The sequence below is a fragment of the Polypterus senegalus genome, chromosome 6 (genome assembly GCF_016835505.1).
Source record: "Polypterus senegalus isolate Bchr_013 chromosome 6, ASM1683550v1, whole genome shotgun sequence".
Classification (NCBI taxonomy): Eukaryota; Metazoa; Chordata; class Cladistia; order Polypteriformes; family Polypteridae; genus Polypterus; species Polypterus senegalus.
In genome coordinates this window covers 97,686,612-97,696,264 of record NC_053159.1, presented here as the reverse complement: position 1 = coordinate 97,696,264, position 9,653 = coordinate 97,686,612, and positions in this window count along the sequence as shown.

The window sequence follows — 9,653 nt, the reverse complement described above, 5'->3', positions numbered from 1 at the left end:
TGATGTATACAGGAGACTTTAAACTTTTATGCACCCAATCCCTTTCTCTTTGCTCATTGGCCACCATAACAATGACAACTTCTGTTTTAACTTTTACAATTCTTGCCTTCCTTTGCTGTACAATTCCAACCAGTCTAATCCCCGCAGATCTTTATACAGTAGATAATTAACTACAGATGTAATGCCAAAAGATGTCCAAATGCCCATCACTTGCTTCAGTAATCTGTAGTCTATGTTTGTCATATCCTCAATGGTTATGTACATTGAGCCTGGAAAGAACCCCTAGAAGAGAGGTTGACCTTGCAGCTCAATGATCTTCATAGCATGAGACCTCAGAGGCTTACTTTTTGAATTGGGAGAGACAGATACACAGCCAGTCCTGATCTTACTTCTGTAAATGTTCTGCTCTGGTCAAAAACACTGTTACATGTGCTACTGTCGATAGATTAAACATAATTGTATTTCTGAACCACTTCTCTACCGTGCACCATGATGATTATGGTGGTCAAAATAATGGACTGAGCAGTCAAACATGAAAGTGGAAGGGCACCAGACTACTTTGAGTGAAAGCCAAATACAGAAGGTGAGGAATCTGGTACTTGGAATTCACCAAATATGAGGGCGTGAATGTGCTTCCAGCATTCAGAAGACAGCAGAAGAGGTGAGGTAGGAGGCAATTTAGGAAAAAAGGCAAATTTATGAGAAGAGATGGAGAAATGTGAGCTCCCCTCTGTTATCTGAACACCAGATTATGCCCATGGAATGGTATTCCCATCATCATGTTCTGCAGTTTTCTCTCATATGTGACATTCTCAGAGCTGGTAGACTTAATGCTTCAGGTAAAAGAAAGTAGTGACCTCTGGAAGATACATGTATATTCCCATCAGGATAATTCAGCACTTTGTCAAGTCAACTCAAGTTTATTGCCATGTGTATAGTACAATACAATTCTTACTTTCATGTCTCCTTAAAACAGTTGACAAAAATACAATATAAAAATGAATTAATAAGTAAAAAGTAATATATAGTATGCAAGATTACACTGTACAGTATATGCACATCGATATATGTATATATATAGAGTCACATGTGCATGTAAAACCAACAATACCACCACATGGCAGACACTAACAGAATCTCCATTTTTCTCCTCTACAGTTTGAATGTTCCCTCGGAGTCCCACCTTTTCACGGGCTTGGCTCTATGTATGCCAGCATGTGGACCTTTAAATGCCAGTCGAGACAATGCTTTAAGTTTAAATTGATGAGAACATCATTCTAAAGTGCATCAATACCACTTTTTGTTGCTTTTTGCAATTAACTTCATTAAATATTTCATCAGGTTGGTGCCCCAACTATTTGCACCCATGTCTGTTACATCAACTACAACATATATAATATTTGAATTGTTATGATTGACTGTTTATCAACCTTACAACTTATGTTTACAAACTATAATTGAACACAGAGATGTGAGTGTAAATGGTCCTGTACAATTTACCAGAAGAGAGGACTGAAAAAAAGAAACTGTGCAATGTGTCTGAGGTCTTTAATAAGATTATGAACCTTTCTATGGCAGGTTATGTTAAATATATCCTGAAAAGAAGGCAATGCCAGTAATATTCTGTGCCACCTTCACCACGCTCTGCAACACTTTAGGTTATTTTGCCGACCAGGTGCCATACCAAGACATGATGTAGCCAGTGACGATGGACTCCACTGTGTACCTGTGGAGGTTTGTGAGAACAGATGGAGAAATGTTAGCTACCCTCAGGTGTCTGAGGACGTAGCACTGCTGTTGAGCCTTTTTTTGACAAGTGACAAAATGTGTTATGCACACTTTGTTTCATCAGCGATGGTCATTAAAAAAAATTAAAGCTACTTAGACCTTCAGCATGATCTTCTCCAGTGTAGTGTTCTTCCTTCTGCTTTCTGAAGTCTATGTCCAGCTATATGACATTTTCTGGCATTACTGAGTAAGAACTTTTCTCTGTAAGCCATCTCATCATTGTTGATGATCAGGCCTATGATGGTGGTGTAATCAATGCAGTTGGAGTTATGTCTGAGAACACAAATTTTTTTCTTTATATCTTTTTCACATAACTAAATTCAAAATCCATAATAGTGGATGTAGACTGATGTATTAATGTAGTGCTCTAGGGACAGGAATATTCAATAGAATTTGCTTTGGCATCATTCATTTCAATGGATGGGTAACAGAAAGCAGTTCATCTTTCAAAATTCATTTGGAATAATTGCCATATGTCATTCGGCAGGTGAAACTTCTGGGTCAGGAGAAAAAACAGCACATTCTCGGTAACAAAACATGTGAATTTTTTAGACCCATAACTATTCGTTCTAAATGATAAAACAGTTTCCACCCCTGTTCTATAAAACTGCATTAGCCTGCCGGGCTACCTGGCCTTGCTGAAATGGGCTATATTTCTTTAGATGTCACTGTGTTCAGTAGTAATCCCTTTGGTATTTTATCAGTCCTATGGAAGGAAAAATTGGAAAAAAGCGAGAATGTTCTACAACTATAAAGCTACACATGTAATAGGAGGTGACTCAGGCCAAAGAAAACTTTTGGGCAATTTCTTTGTTCTACTTTTCTCTGATAAAGTGATGGATCTGGTTTTCTTTAAATACAGTTCACTTTAATATCCATTAGATGTCACTATAGAACTTTAAGAAACTAATTTCATGACTTCGATGACAGAGAAAAATGTGTGTTTATCTAGTCATCCATTGTTGAACTTGGTTGCGCCTATTCAAACTGCAAGGGACCAGAGCTTATTACAGCAGCCCAGGATTGGACATAAGGCTGAAACAAATCCTTGATAAACAGACAGTCCATAGAAGGGTCCTTTCACTCACTTGCTCACTTGTAACAGGCAGATGTAGAGCTTTCAATTAATCCAACACACATATTGTGTGGAATATGGAGGTAGGGAGACTGAAGCAACCCTACTCAGACAGAACATCCACTTGCAACTTGAGCTGGATTCAAACCCCAGTACTCTGAAGCTGTGTGGCAGATGATCTAATCATAAATGAAATGATATAAAAAACTTATTCTCATAGATGCAGCATTTTAGCCTATATGCAGAATGAACTCTCTACAGGAATAATTAATAGAGCTAAGTTATGTAACAAAATGGGTATGCAGGGAATCTGGACACATTAAGACCTGAACATCACAACTCTAAACCCAAATAAGATAATGAATATGAAAATGAAAACCTTTTCCGTTAATTTTTTTTTATGTAAATATCAATGCTCTGCTCCTTATATATTTATACAGTAAATATATGCAGAATAGGTAGATTTTTGCATCCATAGCTTTTTTGGTTTAGTTCAATTTATTCTTATCAAGCACACTTCCACTTACGAGTCAGCAGGCTATGTAGTAATAACAAGTATAATTTGAAAAGCTAAATACAGCACACACAAAATATAATGATGAAATATAAACAGAGGATTGTTATATTTAAACACATTCACACTTATTCATAACAAGATAAACTGGTCTCAGAAATTAACAAAATATCTGGAATACAAGATGAAGTGGAGATCTCAGAGTAAACCCACCCAGACACAAGGAAAACATGTCGCCACCACAATGATAGCATCTGGTAAGGACTAGCTCTCTGGTGCCTACAAGTGCCCTTATAAAAGAAACCATGTTGAGCTTTTTACTAGGCATGGTTATGTACGTGCATGTTCCATCTTCCCTATTACCCTTTAACATACTCTATGGATGTACATATTAACATAATCTCATAAAGAGCACCACCATGGCTGTACAGGTAGTAGAAGAATTTTGATCAGCTTCTATTGTTGTGTACTTACAATTTGTTCTTTGAATTCTGAGTAGAGTAATAATATAACCATTTAAGTAAACACATTTTATCAGCTAAAATATACATAGCAAAGTTCTACACAGAGTCAAAATGAATATTAATTATAAGTAAAGAAAATGTCTTTAATGAGATTTAAGGGTTTATGTTGAGGCAACATCCTCAATGTCTAGGCAATGTGCAGAAGCAAAAAAAAAATTCAGGGAACATTAAGAAGTGACTGTTTAATGGTCCAGTGTGCAGTGCTGAAGAAGGTGCTGAAGACAGGGGCTGAAGAAGGTAGAGAACAGCAACCAAGTGCATCCCAAGACTAAACTGAAAGAATAATAAAGCAAAAACTCTTCACTCCATAAGAGAGAAGGTTACTTGAGGACCTGGGCCCCTAAACTCCAAGTAATTTTGAACAGTTTGCTTTCTTTTTGTTATTAAGTGTAGTTCATCCATCCATCACTTTGTTATTCAATTCAGTGTTGTTGTGATCCTGTACCAATGCTGACCTAACTGAGTGCAACGTAGGAAACATCCCTGGAAGGGGCACTAGTTCATCAGAACGCCCATTCACACTCAGACACCTATGTCTGGCCAGTCTGGAGTTAACTTCACCATGAATGCCTTTTCCATGTGGAAGATAAGATTAAATCCGCAGAAAAAACACCACACAGATATGGGGAGATTTAATAACTCCAGTTTAACTAAATCGAATGTAATTTTCATATAAGTTGTTCTCATAAATTAATTTACAAATGATAATTTCACAGTTAAAATAAGCATAGCAAGATTAACTTATCAGGTTTCTTTACAAGAGACAAACTTGAGTTTTAGTGGTTTACTGTGTACAAAAGAGTTTGTTAGAAGAAACCACTAGAGGTCACCAGACTCCTCCAAATCCCATATTAGCATAGCATAACTCAGACTTTACACGAACTCAGGACTGTGGGAGACAGAGCCTGTCAGTGGTCAGAACCACATCCCATTTTCACATTAATGTTTTATTGAACCATCCATTCATCGTCCATCTATCTGTGTTCTAAAACCAATTTTTTTTGTGTTTTATTGAAATCAAATTATTAATATTAATTGATGTAGTAGCTAAATGATAAGGAGAAGTAACAATCCATTCTGAATGAAGCCTTTCTATTTTTATTCAGCTTGACAAATTTGAGGTTGTTGTTACTAAGTTAAACCAAATTAAAGAAAATTAATCACTAATATACACACATTCCAGTATTGCAAAATAGGCTGCATACAAAATATGCACCTTGGAACATAACCCAACTAGACAAAGATAGCTGGGATTTCAGTTGGCAGCAGAACTGAAATACAGGTATTACAAAATAATGCAGCCTTCATATGCCAATTACTGTACAACAGTGCAGCTTGCATTGTGCTTTTAAAATTACCTACTTTGTTATATTATAGATAGATAGATAGATAGATAGATAGATAGATAGATAGATAGATAGATAGATAGATAGATAGATAGACTTTATTTTTCCTCAGGGGGAAATTTGATTATAAGATCACAAACATCACAAACACAATTCCCTCAGGTTAATGTGGGTGACATCACTCTCTTAAAATCTAAGTAATTCACAGAATGTGTTCTCTTTTTTCCCAAATTACAAAGAGTTGCATGCTAAGTTAATTAGATACTTTAAAATTTCCCAATATGTGTGCCCTTGTGGTGACGTACCCCCATCCACATTTGTTTGTGGTGCTGCAAAGATCTGTTGTGTGGGACTGGATGCAGCATCCTTTAGTCTCGTACCTGAGACATGTGGCCTAGAATCTATGAGATGGTCAAGTAAACTGACCTTCAACTACTTTGTTGTGGCAGGTCTTCTGCATTGCTGTGCCCTTTAATGATCCAATCATCAATATCTCCTAGGCTGCTCCCCCTTATGATTGCTCTTTCAGCTTAGCGAGATGGTCTAGTGAATGGGCATTCTTCTGTCTTGCTGTAGCCATTTATGATCAAATCAACAAAGGTCTTCTGCACTCTTGTGGCCTTTGATGATCTGAACTGCTACAGCTACAATGTTGTTCCTCAGTTGAATCACTCCTTCAATATGTAGATTCTACAGTATGATCAAGTGAGTGGTGGTATCTTCTGGATTTTCAAGTGGGCACCCTCTTTCCTTGATGTTTTGCTGACAGGCCCTGAACACCCCAGAGGGTTCAGCAGGTGTCCTGGGCTCACCCCCTAGATGCCATAGACTCACTTGAGGGTTCAGGTGGAGTCATTCCTCTTCATTCAGAGGCACCGACTATCCTGCTCAGCAGCTCTGGAGAGGTCTTTTACAGCTTATCGTTGGGCCTTTCATCTAACCACCATTTCCCACAGAAGCATGGATGTTAATGTGGCTGTAAACCTTCTGCAGCCTACTTCAGCCAATCAGAGCTTTGATTTTCATCCACATTGTTATGCATCGACTACAAGTTCAGCTTATCTCAGTTTCTTGTACTCATAGGCATCCTTCAGTGTATCCTGCTAGGGCTTTGTGAGCTTAATGACCACAGTACAAGGTCTGGTCTGAGGTTGGTTGCCGCAATTTCAGCAGGGAAGCACAGCCTCCGGCCTAATTCTGCCACCATTGTCCAGTCACATGCACAACCTAGCTGCCCTGTGCCTGGTCTTGATGTGATAAGTCTGGCTTGACCCTCACCTTCACAAACAAACTTTATTGCCAGACAGTGGGGTGAAGGGGGTGGTAGGGCATTGACGCTCATCCGCAGACTTTGCAGGAACTGCTGAAAGACACTGTGGGACCCGATTGTGTCACAAGGTGTATCGGTCCTGAATAAGGCTGGTCTTGCAGTCCACAAGGATGTGTTTTAGTGTTGCTGGAGTTGGGCAGATAGAGCATGTGGGATCTTCTCTGTGCCACTGGCTGAGATTCTTGGGATAAGGCAACACATGATAAACAGCCTTATTGGTAAAGCTCACTCTGAATTCCTCTATCACCCACAGCTCCTTTCAGGATATGTTTCTTTGCTCCACTCCTTCCCATCTCATCCATTGCTCTTGCCTTGCCTGAGTCATGACCTTTTTGTACTTTGCTGCCTCCTCCTGCTGATGTATCTGTTGCACCAGGCAGTGGATACCTGGGTAATGGGTTAGAAAATGGATGGTGAACTGTTGATAAAAGCTTTTCTTTGCGGTGCACCACAAAACTCTACGGAGCAACTCAATACGCGAAGCTGACAACAAATTACATATTCCATTTATGACATGGTCCATATATCATTGCTTTGTTAAATTTTTACTTTTAGCACAATAACATAGCAATCTTTCTATCTATTTTCTAAACTCACTTATCCAGAGCAGGGTTGCAGAAAAGCTGGAGGAAAGTCACAAGGGTGCCAGTTTATCGCAGGGTCAATAAAATAACATTCAATCTTTAATGCTTCTGATTTCCAATAGCATTTATAATTCTGAATGTGTTAACAATACAGCTCAGCCTCATTAGATTATCTTGACTCATACAAGCCTTTTTGGGAAATGGCTCTGTAATTATTGCAAGGAATTCTACTGTTCTGAGTGACCATCCTATTGTGAGCATTTGCTCAGTATGATACTAACTATCTGACTGCTGAGAACTGAAAGCCAGCTTTTATTCAGAAATATGGCACATTGGAGACCCAAGTACTTGTATTAATTACTTGGATTGCTATTCTAAGAGTCACGCTTTGGCAAACTGAGGCTTGCTGGTATAGAAGGCAATAGTTTTGCTAAATCCAAAATGGCAAATATTCTTGGCAAATTGAGTCAGTCCAATTACCGTACCATACTGTTTAAAATATAAATAATAATAATATCCAAACAAATTCATCCAGGTCATTTAACTTTTTAAGCTTAGATCTTAATTGAATTCAGATCTAGCATAAGTTTGTCTAAGCTGACTGTTCAAAATCAATGGCACTAATGCAGACTGGTGATAGGCAATACAAATAGGTCAGATGGCTTTGTTCCAAGCACAGAACCTATTCTTTGTCTTTGGAAGGGGTTGGTGGAGTCAGAATGGTCTTGAACATCACTAGAAGCCCCCTAAGCATTGCACAGCCTTTAATGAGACAGTGTTCTTACGTAACTTTTGGATTGCTTCACTTACAAGGGTTCCATGTTCCCTGTGACCATTTGTTAACATTTATCAGCCAGGAAAATTTCAAGTTCTCTTTTCATCTTTTAAAAATGGTCAGATATCCCACACACTTTCTTCTACACTTTAATGCCCTGATGGACTACTGCTTCTCTGATAATGGTGCACCTGTTAATTTCCTTTCTGAAACTGTGGCCATGAGATGTGTCCTGCAACCAGAACCAATGGTGCCTGTCTTTTCACACTGTATGATGACAAATGTCATCTTTACAGTGGTTTCCTGTGGTAGCATTCCTTCCCTGTAATACCATAGTGTTTAAAATTAAAAAAATGTTAAAATTATACTATTACACCATCTACATCAAGTGATGCAAAAGAGGTCATTTGCTTACTGGATAAAGTTAACAACCTACTGGTATGTTTTTGCCAGGGTCTGATCCCTGGCTTAAATATGTTTTATCTTATTTAATAGTTTTTGCTGTTTTCCAAATTATATTTTACATTTTATGTTAGTTCTTTTTTTGTATTGATTTTGTCTTTTTTTTAAAACAGATGATGTTTTATGACTTTTGCTATCACCATATTCTGTGTATTGTATAAACATGTTTCTTTGTAATATCCGTTGTGTTTTGCATATTATATGGGTGGAACCTCAAGATGTACATCCACCATGATATCAATATCAAAAGATCAACTTCAGCCAGTTTATTCCAGCTGACAGCTAAGGTTCTTACAAGACTCATTCACAGTTGTTCTGTGGAATTTTTATTTGTAAGTACTTATTTGGATTTTCTGGTTTTACAACATTTCTTGCTCTGGTGTTGTGCATTCAGATTCTTGGATTTTGGACTGGCTTTGTTTACACTATTTTAAAGGTCAAACCTTTGAACTTTTACTTTGTAAAATAATAATAACAATAATAATAAGCTGACACAGTGGTGCAGTGGTAGTACTGCTGCCTGCGCTGCAGTTAGGAGACCTGGATTCGTTTCCAGGTCCTCCCTGTGTGGAGTTTGTATGTTCTCCTCATGTCTGTGTGGGTTTCCTCCAGGTGCTCCGGTTTCCTCACACAGTCCAAAGACAGGCAGGTTAGGTGCATTGGTGATCCTAAATTGTCCCTAGTGTGTGCTTGGTATGTGTGTGTGTGTGTGTGCCCTGTGTGGGCTGGCGCCCTGCCTGGGGTTTGTTTCCTGCCTTGCACCCTGTGTTGGCTGGGATTGGCTCCAGCAGACCCCTGTGACCCTGTAGTTAGAATATAAAATGGATGGATGGATAATAATAATAATAATAGTACATTTGATTTAGATAGGGACTTTCCCATGCTGATCATTTTTAAAGAGTCACGAGTTTGTATGGTTTTCTCTCTCTCTATTTATAATGTTTTGGATACTGAAGACAAAGGTTTGTGTTAGTGCTGGGCTTTCCCCTTTTTAGTACCTGTGAAGACTGAAGCCTACCTCTTGATAGGGGAAAAACATTTGGGAGTCTAAACCTTAGTTCAGGCTAGGAATATTTATCTATCTCATTCATCTGGCAAACATTTTGATCCAAAGCAACTTACAACATTTGAGATACAACTGGTTACATTTCCTTTTTATCCAATTGGTGCACAGGTGAGTGAAGTGACTTTCTCAGGGTTACACAGCGTCAATGGTGAGATTTGAACCCAAAATCTCATAGTTTGAAGTCCAAAG